We start from the raw sequence: 10,594 nt of genomic DNA on the forward strand, positions 1-10,594 counted from the left end.
GCGGCATGCCACCCCAAGCACATGCTTGGTGTGCTGGGGTCTGGAGCCGCCCCTGATTTTACCTATATCCCCTCAGAAACAAAGAATCCCCCTATCACTGTATCTGAATGCATAGAGTCTCCGAGCAGTTTCCCAAGTTGTCTTATCTGCTGCTGGGATTCCCTGAATTCCCTGAATTTTTAAATTTAATTTTTTCGTCTCATTTTAGAGCTGACAGAATTTCTGGCCTAGTGTCAAAACTTTGTTTGGAGTCGATCCACCAATGGGGACGGCATTTCTGCAACTGTTATTCTGCCTCTCAGTCTAGCCCTTAGTGTTTTTCCGCATGCCGTTGTGTACAGCTTGATTCTCAACTATTCAGTACAGGCAGGACACTGTCTCCTATAACGTCTTTCTCCTTGGGAAAAAAATCGATTGTCATTTTTGCAGAAAATTAGAACTGCCATTGTGGGTCAGACCAATAGTGCACCTAATCTAGTATCCTGGCTTGTGACAGCGGCCAATGCCAGGTGCTTCTAATGCAGTGGGTCTCAAACTTATTTACTGGTGACTCCTTTCACATTGCAAGGTTCTGAGCGCGACCCCTCTAATAAATTAAACACACTTTTTAATATATTTAATGGGATGTGATGCCAGCTGCTTCAGGGAGTGGCATGGGGCTCAAGGGGGGCAATCCTGTGGCTGTAGTTTGCCCACCCCTGGCCTGGAGGTAGACTGGGGGCCCAGGAAATAGCCCTGCGGGCTGCATGCGGGCCACATGTTTGAGACCCCTGCTTTAAACCATGATACGAGGACTTAAATAGCTCAGACATAGGTTAGGGGTTTGTTACAGGAGTGGGTGGGTGAGATTCTGTGGCCTGCGTTGTGCAGGAGGTCAGACTAGACGATCATAATGGTCCCTTCTGACCTTAAAGTCTATGATTAGACTCAGTGAACCATCCCATTATCCACTCCCAGCATCTGGCAGTCAAAGGACAGTTTAGGGACATGCAGCGCATGGGCCTGCATCCCTGATTAGCTTGGCTAATGGCCAATGTACTTATCCTGAGGGACTGATCTAATTCTTTGTTCAACCCATTCATAGTTTTGCCTTTCAAAATATAATCAACACACATCTACAACCCCAAGATATCATTACAACCACAAGAATTCTAAAATCATGAGTTATTCACTCTCGAGTCAAGAAATTTTAATAAATAAATATTTTTATGTGCCTCTTTGTCCCTGAGCCTGGAGGGTGCAGTAAGGCCAGTCCCAATGCCTTGAGCCTAAACACCTGAATGAATCTTAGTCTGCCCTCATACTGTTCCTGTTACCTCTCCCAAACATTTCATATACTGAAGCCCATATCGACACTTTAAGTGTGGGATAACTCAATTTATGTCTTCAGGGATCCTGCTGAGTGGCTGGCCATCAAAGGGCTGGGCTCAGCAAAGGTGTCATGTGTTCAGTGTGATACAGGAGGCAGCCTGCAGAACTGGCTCTGCAATAAAACTAAATATCACATGGCCGGTTAGCTCAGCTGGTTAGAGCGTGGTGCTAATAACGCCAAGGTCGCGGGTTCGATCCCCGTACGGGCCATAGTTGCTTTTTATACCCTGCTGTGAAATGTAGACGGAAAGCTTTTGATATTTTCTGTCTTATCTATTGCTTTCCTAATGGCTCCTAATATTGTTTACTTTTTTGACTGCCCCTGCACATTGAGTGGATGTTTTCAGAGAACTATCCACAATGATTCCCAGCTCGCTTTCTAAAGTGGTAACAGCTAATTTAGACCCCATCATTTAGTATTTATAGCTGGTATTGATTTCCAATGTGCATTACTTTGCATTTACTTTCCTATATCAGTTTTGGAGCCTTAATACAAGAATGAATAACTTCAAGCAGCAACTAAAAGTACACCTCTATCCCGATATAACATGACCTGTTATAACATGAATTTGGATATAACGTGGTAAAGCAGTGCTCCATGGGGGCTGTGCTCCATGGGGGCAGGGCTGTGTTATATTGAAAGCAAGTTCGATATAACGTGGTTTCACCTATAACACGGTAAGATTTTTTGGCTCCTGAGGACAGTGTTATATCGGGGTAGAGGTGTAATGCAGAATATTTGCTCCATATCATTGTCCTTAAAATATCACACCAATCATCCACATATTTTTTAATTTTCATTTTGTGATGGATCGCCCTGGCGTGTTTTCACCTCTTAGCGCAGAGAGCCGAGTAGCTTTTGCATTGCATACACAGGCCGGCTTCCTTCTTTCCTGCCTGGGACCAGCATTTCTCCCCATTTCAGTCTTTTTTCCTTTGGTGTTTTCAGGTGTTGTGTTGTAGGGAGAATGAGGTCCAGTCATGATGTCACCCCCCCCCTTTTATATCTTTTTCAATCTTGCTGGAAAGGTTTTTTTCTGTAAACTGGGTCAAACAGTCCACATTGTGTAGCGCTCTCTCCGGGAGATGTTTATTGTACCCAGTTCCTGGCCTGCTTCTTGTTGTTGAAAGGCTGCTTGTGGGTATTTCCAACCTCACAACATGTTTCAGTAGCACATACATAGCAAAACTTTATAACTTCATATGTAATGAGAGGACATACAACTTAACAGGATACTAATGTTCAACAGATTAAGACTTTTAGAATGATACCTCATGAGGCATACTTTGTACAAAGCATATCCTAATCATATCACCATGGTGAAGTCAGGGTGCCAGCATGTTGCTCTGGGACACAGAGTGTCATACATGTATTTATATATATTCTGGAAAATTATAAGCAAGCAAACATATGGCCGCTCAATTTGTACATCTCATTTCTCATTCAAAATTTATGAAGTCTAAAGTAGCTGAGTTTCCCATCAGACGTTCTTCTAAAACATGGAACAAATTAGAGAACAAATTGGTTTGGGCATTAGCTTAAAAGAAAGGAAAGATTAAAAGTGATAATTGGAAGGAAAATATTACAATAGATTGGCCAACATGGCTTTCCTATCAGCTCTAAGACACTTAAAGGTGTATTTCCATTAGATGAAAACCTTTTTCCAATGGCAAAGTATTTTCTTTTCCTATGAAGTTACTCAGTACTTAGAAATAAAGTCTTAAACATTGAAATCTGTTCATACAATGTGTTGGTGAAAACCAGTGTCAATGAAGCTTTTCTGTAGTAGGCCTGAAACTTTAATCGACCTAACAGGAACAAGGGACGTACATCTACCTATGTCAGCTAATTGCTTATTAGCTTGTTTGAATAGCTTATCAGCCATTTTGGCTCCTCAAGTGTATGCAGCTGTTTTTCCATGTATGCATCCAAAGTATCTAGTACAAAGGGTCAATGGATGTATCTTGTGTCCCCTTCAGAATGACAAATGTATCCTCAACAGATGTATCTTGTAGCCCCCACAAAATAATATATGTATCCTGCGTATCCAATTATCCCCTAATAGATGCATGTACAGGTTCTACAGGTCAACCAAATGACGTAAACAAACGTAGGCTAAGTTGTTTGTTACTGATTATAAAAAGGCCCGTTCGGGCTTGTGGGGTGTGTCTCTTTTTCTGGCACTAGCCGAGAGGAGCACCCGCTCAGCTGACCGATCAATAAAGGGTGTGGTACTCGTCTTCCTGTCTCCGTGCCTCCTTGGTGTAATTAGGTAAGCTCCGGGGGGAAACGAGCCCTTTTGGCTAACAAATGCATTTGATATTTCTTAAGCACAAATGAAAACACACTTCAGTTCAAGATACTAAAGGTGTAAAGATTCAAAACATAAAAACAAATTTAAAAAATGAACTTGCATTTACAAATGACTGATCTAAAAATCTGTTTTAGCCTCTGGAAACTGTTCAATTCTATAATGTAATACAGAAATCCTGAGTATGTATCTACAGTGACCCAACTGGATGATTCTTAACTGTGCCCTAATGAAAATATAATATAACACTATATATCTTAAATGTTATTAAGAACCAGGGTGGGGGAGCAGGGCCCGCTTTAGGCCAATTCCACCAATTCCCCTGAATCGGGCCCCGCGCCCAGTGGCAGGGCCGCCGGGGGGTGGGGCAAGTGCCCAAGAATCCCTTCCCTGGCTAGAGGCTCCTTTTAAATTTTTACTCACCTGGCAGGGCTTTGGGTCTTCGGCGGGAGGTCCTTCACTCGCTCCAGGTCTTCAGCAGCACTTCGGCTGCAGGTCCTTCAGTGCCACCGAAGACCTGGCGCAAGTGAAGGACCCGCCGCCAAAGACTAGGAGCGCCGCCCAGTGAATACAAGTGCCATGTGGTTTTTTTACGAGTTTGTTTGTTTGTTTTTAGTCATCACTGCCGGGGCCCACTGTTCAAATCGGGCCCCGCGCTTCCTAAAGCTGGCCCTGGGGGGGAGGGGCGAACAGCTGCTGGTCCAGTCTAACTCCATGGAAACAGCTCTGCCCCTGCAGCAACGTCTCAGCCCACAACTAAGGGCTTCGGGTTCCTCTGGCAAGAGAAACTTGCAGGGGGGGAGGTGCCCCCCATCCTCTCTGAATGGCGCCCCTGCTCCAATCTAGGCAACATCCACAACCAGTTCATCTCTCACTTTGGAGCAATCCCCAAAAGCTGGCTGCTTCAATTTCTGCACGGTTGTACCCAGGACAGCAGCATCCCAATAGTCTGGCAGAGCAAGGTTGGAGCAGTTCCCACACCAGGGAAACTCCTGACAGACCCAAGGAGCTCCTTGCAGTGGAGATATGTCTGCAGGGTTTGCATTTAGTGTTCTGGCATCTGTTTTCCACAGCCAGGCACTCAGATTCCACAGAATTTGCTCTGACGAAAAAGTCCAGAGAACACACCTAAACCCCCTAAAACTGCCCTCACTAAACAAGGACCAGGGGCGGCTCTAGAAATGAGGCTGCCCCAAGCAGCGCGGTGTGCTGCGCCGCCCTTCCCCGGTCCCGCGGCAGGTCCCCTCTTCCCGCGGCTCTGATTGAGCTCCTGCCGGCATGCCCGCGGCAGGTCCACCGGAGCCCGGGACGAGCGGACCTGCCCTACTCGGCTTCAAGAAAAGCCCTAGTGATGCCAGCCTGGGGCCCCTCCCAGGGCAGCAGCTGGCAGCGCAGGGCTGGGAGATGATTAACCCATCCAGGAAGGCAGTGTTGCAGACTGACATGCTGTGGGGATTAGAGGGGGTTGAGCCCCATTCCCAGCACAATCAGCCTGCATCTCGCCCACCTCTACCCATAACTGCCCCTGCCTGGCAGCCTCCACCCAGCCTGTCACACCCAACAGCAGCTTCTTCCCTGGGCAGGGCTAGGGTGTGCATATGTGGGGGGAACCTCACAGCCCTGGTGCTGACAGGGCAGTGCTAGGAGCAAGGAATGTGTGGTAGTCCTGGACTCATTCACTAGCTGAGCAGTGGGTCAGTCACTCGAGAGAGAGCGGAGGGTGTGTGTGGCTGGGTCCCAGCTCCCATGGCCCTGAGCTTTGGACGGGGGAGGCAGGAGAGGGGCTGGGATGTAGGGGAGAAGCATGGGAAGCACACACATAGCTGGCAGGACTGTCCCTTGGGGCCAGTGACCTGTGCCCTCTGCCCCCTACCCAGCTCTGGGGCCCTGCCCCAGAGTGCTGTGTGGGGTGATTGATCACAGCCTTCCAGGGAAGGACAAATTCTGCAGCACACACACCCTCTTGGCTTGCAGCTGGCCCCATGCAGGAAGGGGCAGCCCCCAAGAGCAAACAGCTGCTTGCAATTCGCAGGGGTGAGTCCTGCTGCTAACAGGGTGCCCCTCCCTGGGGCTAGGGGCTCCAGGTCCTGCATGACAGGCATAAAGCAGCTGGGGGCCTGCTCCTCCCTGGCACATGCTTCTTTCTTGCTGGCATCTGGCATAGGTCATACTGGTGGTACTGTGCCCCTACCAAATTGGGTAACAAAGGTGAGAGAAGCCAAACAGCAAAAATTAGGATGTTTGTTCACCAATGCGAGAAGCCTAGGTAACAAAATGGAGGAATTGGAGCTCCTGGTCCGAGAATTGTAACCGGATATCGTAGGAATAACCGAAACATGGTGGAACGGTAGTCACGACTGGAGTACAGGTATGGAAGGGTATGTGCTGTTTAGGAAAGACCGAAACAAAAGTAAAGGTGGGGGAGTAGCATTGTATGTCAATAAAGAGGTAAACTGTAATGAAATAACTAGTAATGGAATGGATAATACGGAGTCTGTTTGGGCAATGGTCACATTAGGGAAGAAAACTACTAGAGCCTCCCCTGGGATAGTGATTGGGGTGTGCTATAGACCGCTGGGATCTAGCCTGGATATGGATAGACAGCTCTTTAATGTTTTTAAGGAGGTAAATACTAATAGGAACTGTATGATCATGGGAGACTTTAACTTCCCGGATATAGATTGGGGAACAAATGCTAGAAATAATAATAGGGCTCAGCTTTTCCTAGACGTGATAGCTGATGAATTCCTTCATCAAGTAGTTGCTGAACCGACGAGGGGGGATGCCATTTTAGATTTGGTTTTGGTGAGTAGTGAGGACCTTGTTGAGGAAATGGTTGTAGGGGACAACCTTGGCTCGAGTGATCATGAGCTAATTCGGTTCAAAATAAATGGAAGGATAAACAAAATTGCATCTGAGACTAAGGTTTACGATTTCAAAAGGGCTAACTTTACTAAATTAAGGCGACTAGTTAGGGAAGTGGATTGGACTAACATATTTAGGGATCTAAAGGCGGAAGACGCCTGGGATTATTTCAGGTTGAAGTTGCAGGAGCTGTCAGAGGCCTGTATCCCGAGAAAGGGAAAACGGTTCGTAGGTAGCAGTTTTAGACCGAGCTGGATGAGCAAGCGTCTCAGAGGGGTGATTAAGAAAAAACAGAAAGCGTATAAGGAGTGGAAGATGGGAGGGATCAGCAAAGAAACCTACCTTATTGAGGTCAGAGGGTGTAGGGATGCAGTGAGAAAGGCCAAAAGTCGGGTAGAGATGGACCTTGCGAAGGGAATTAAAACCAATAGTAAAAGGTTTTTTGGCCATATAAATAGGAAAAAAACCAAGAAAGAAGTGGGACCGCTTAAAACTGTAAACGGAGTGGAGATTAAGGATAAGCTAGGCATGGCACAATATCTAAACGAATATTTTGCCTCGGTCTTTAATGAGGCTAATGAAGGGCTTAGGAATAGTGGCAGAGTGACTGATGGGAATGAAGGTGCAGGGTTGGAAATTACAGTATCCGAGGTAGAAGCCAAACTTGAACAGCTTAACGGTAGTAAATCAGGCGGCCCGGATAATCGTCATCCTAGAATATTAAAGGAATTGGCGAGTGAAATTGCAAGCCCGTTAGCGATAATTTTTAATGAATCTCTAAACTCGGGGGTTGTACCGTTTGACTGGAGATTAGCTAATATAGTTCCTATTTTCAAGAAGGGGAAAAAAAGTGACCCGGGTAACTACAGGCCTGTTAGTTTAACATCTGTAGTATGCAAAGTCATGGAAAAAATATTAAAGGAGAGAGTAGTTACGGATCTTGAGGTCAATGGCAATTGGGACAAATTACAACATGGTTTTATGAAAGGTAGATCGTGCCAAACCAACCTGATCTCCTTCTTTGAGAAAGTAACAGATTTTTTAGACAAGGGAAATGCGGTGGATCTAACATATCTTGATTTCAGTAAGGCGTTTGATATGGTACCGCATGAAGAATTACTGGTTAAATTGGAAAAGATGGGGATCGAAATGAAAATCCAGAGGTGGATAAGGAACTGGTTAAAGGGGAGACTGCAGTGGTCGTATTGAAAGGTGATCTGTCGGGTTGGAGGGAGGTTACCAGTGGAGTTCCTCAAGGTTCAGTTTTGGGTCCGATCTTATTCAATCTATTTATCACTGACCTTGGAACCAAAAGTAGGAGTGGGCTGATAAAGTTTGCGGATGACACGAAGTTGGGAGGTATTGCCAATTCGGAGAAGGATCGGGATATCCTCCAGGGAGATTTGGATGACCTTGTAAACTGGAGTATTAGTAATAGGATGAAATTCAATAGTGAGAAGTGTAAGGTTATGCATTTAGGGATGACTAACAGGAATTTTAGTTATAAGCTGGGGACGCACCAGTTGGAAGTAACGGAAGAGGAGAAGGACCTCGGAGTCCTGGTTGATTGCAGGATGACTATGAGTCGGCAATGTGATGTGGCCGTTAAAAAAGCTAATGCAGTCTTGGGATGCATTAGGCGTGGTATTTCTAGTAGAGATAAGGAGGTGCTAGTCCCGTTATACAAGGCGTTGGTGAGACTTCATTTGGAGTACTGTGTGCAGTTTTGGTCTCCCATGTTTAAGAAAGATGAATTCAAACTGGAACGGGTACAAAGAAGGGCCACTAGAATGATCCGAGGAATGGAAAGCCTGTCGTATGAAAGGAGACTTGAGGAGCTCGGTTTGTTTTCCTTAACCAAAAGAAGGTTGAGAGGAGATATGATTGCTCTCTTTAAATATATCAGAGGGATAAATACCAGGGAGGGAGAGGAATTATTTCAGCTCAGTACTAATGTGGACACGAGAACAAATGGATATAAATTGGCAGTCGGGAAGTTTAGGCTTGAAATTAGACGAAGGTTTCTAACCATCAGGGGAGTGAAATTCTGGAACAGCCTACCGAGGGAAACAGTGGGGGTGAAGGACCTCTCTGGCTTTAAGATTAAGCTTGATAAGTTTATGGAGGGAATGGTTTGATAGGAGAACGTGATTTAGTCAATAGGTCAATAACGTGCGACCACTGGTAATTAGTACCGAGGGTCAATGTTGGGATATTGAAAGTCTTTTTCCTGAGTGTCTGGCTGGAGAGTCTTGCCCGCATGCTCGGGGTTCAGCTGATCGCCATATTTGGGGTCGGGAAGGAATTTTCCTCCAGGGTAGATTGGCAGTGGCCCTGGAGGTTTTTCGCCTTCCTCTGCAGCATGGGGCAGGGGTCGCTTGCTGGAGGATTATCTGCTACTTGAAGTCTTTAAATCAGGATTTGGGGACTTCAATAGCTGAGTCAAGGGAGAGAATTATTTCAGGAGTGGGTGGGTCAGCTTTTGTGGCCTGCATCTTGCGGGAGGTCAGACTAGATGATCATAATGGTCCCTTCTGATCTTAAGTTCTATGATCTTTCTCCCTGGGAGGCTCCATGGGCCCAGCCGGGTTTGGGAGCTGGAGCCTTTGTTAACAGAGGGGAGGGGGGATTGACACCGGGTTCTGTTCAGCAGCCAACACTCAGTCCCTCTGCCATGGAGCCAAGCCCAGCAGAGGTTCTTGCATGGGACAGATTTTGCATTCCCAGAAAAGCCAAATTGCCTCCAGGCTCGATGGTGCTGAACCAGCCAACATCAAGCATTTGTGGGGCAGAAGGGCCCTGGGATAGTTCAGTCCGATCTCCGAGCCAGCAGAGGGAAATGGCACTGGCCACCCACATACTGAGCCCAGACGCGAGTTCGCCCAAAGCATTTCAGTGCTAGGGGATCTGGGCCACGTCAGCACCACAGCACAGCTCCAGCCCAGCAGCGACACCGCGGGAGCTCTGGAACGCAGGTGCTTCCTGCAGCCAAGGGAGGGGCGTGCCCGGCCCAGGAGTTAATCCACCTCGGTGAGGCTCCGGCGAGGGTACTAGATGGATTCTTCCTTCTGCCTGGCAGTGTCTAGCCCAGGGGTTAGGGCAGCAGAGCGATGGTGCCAGGGGGGCCTCCATGGACCAGGCCTCTACTTGTGAGCCAGAGCCCAGGGCCAGCTGAGACCAGCGCAAAGGACTCCAAGACCCAAAACTACTTGTTTTCAAGTGCTGCCAGGCTGCCTGGCTCTGGCGGGTTACCTGGGGAGCCACAAAGGAAAGAAACTGGCAGGGGGTCATGTCTACCCCATTAGCTGGCCCGGGCAGGCATCTGAGGTTGGCTGGCAGAGGGTCATGTCTGCCTCCTTGGCTAGCAAGGGGGCAGGTCCACCTGCCTGGTTTTTGTAGGAAGTGTTATTAGCCAGGATGGTCAGGGATCCCCGCTGCCCCATGCTCTCGGTGACCCTAAACCTCTGACTGCCAGACTGGCTGATGGGCTCGATCACTCAATAACTGGCGCATGCGGTATGGGCCACTGGCAGCACCCAGGACACTGGGCGAGCTGGACCGAAGGGCTGACCCCATGTGGCTGTTATGACTTGGCACTACGGATTGCTTGCTTGGTCCCATTGGCACTTTCTGAGCCAAGTGCCCTGGCAGAAAACACACCAGTGGCTCTAACACCCAGAGCATGCAGGAGAACGCCTGTCCATCACCCCCAAGCCCCACCCCCCGAGCCACTCAAAGCCAGCACCAGCCTCTCCTTCCTTTGCGGAGCTCTGGGAAATGTCTGCCCCTCCCCCCCCATCAGCTGCCCCACAAGGGGGAGAGCTGCACACACATGGTCCCAACCAAGCCAGCAGGGATGCAGACAGAACAACAAAACATCATAATGGGCTCAGACCTTGCACCCCCCACTGCTGGGGGGTAGAGGAACTCAGGATAAGAGCCCCAGTGCTTGGGGAGCGGGGTCTGTGGGACCAGGGAAAACAGAATGGGCCCCCACTGCTGGGAAGGGCTCTGCAGGGCCAGAGAATACAGGAGCCCTGTTGGTG

The 10,594-nt window shown here is 48.1% G+C and overlaps 1 non-coding gene across 1 annotated transcript; it reads left to right on the forward strand.

Annotated features, from left to right (window-relative positions):
- The first annotated feature begins 1,507 nt into the window (after nt 1-1,507).
- TRNAI-AAU lies at nt 1,508-1,581 on the forward strand. Its single transcript has one exon. It is a non-coding gene; the product is annotated as a tRNA-Ile (tRNA).
- The last annotated feature ends 9,013 nt before the right edge of the window (nt 1,582-10,594 follow it).

Source organism: Mauremys reevesii, linkage group 24, assembly GCF_016161935.1.
Source record: "Mauremys reevesii isolate NIE-2019 linkage group 24, ASM1616193v1, whole genome shotgun sequence".
Taxonomy (NCBI): Eukaryota; Metazoa; Chordata; order Testudines; family Geoemydidae; genus Mauremys; species Mauremys reevesii.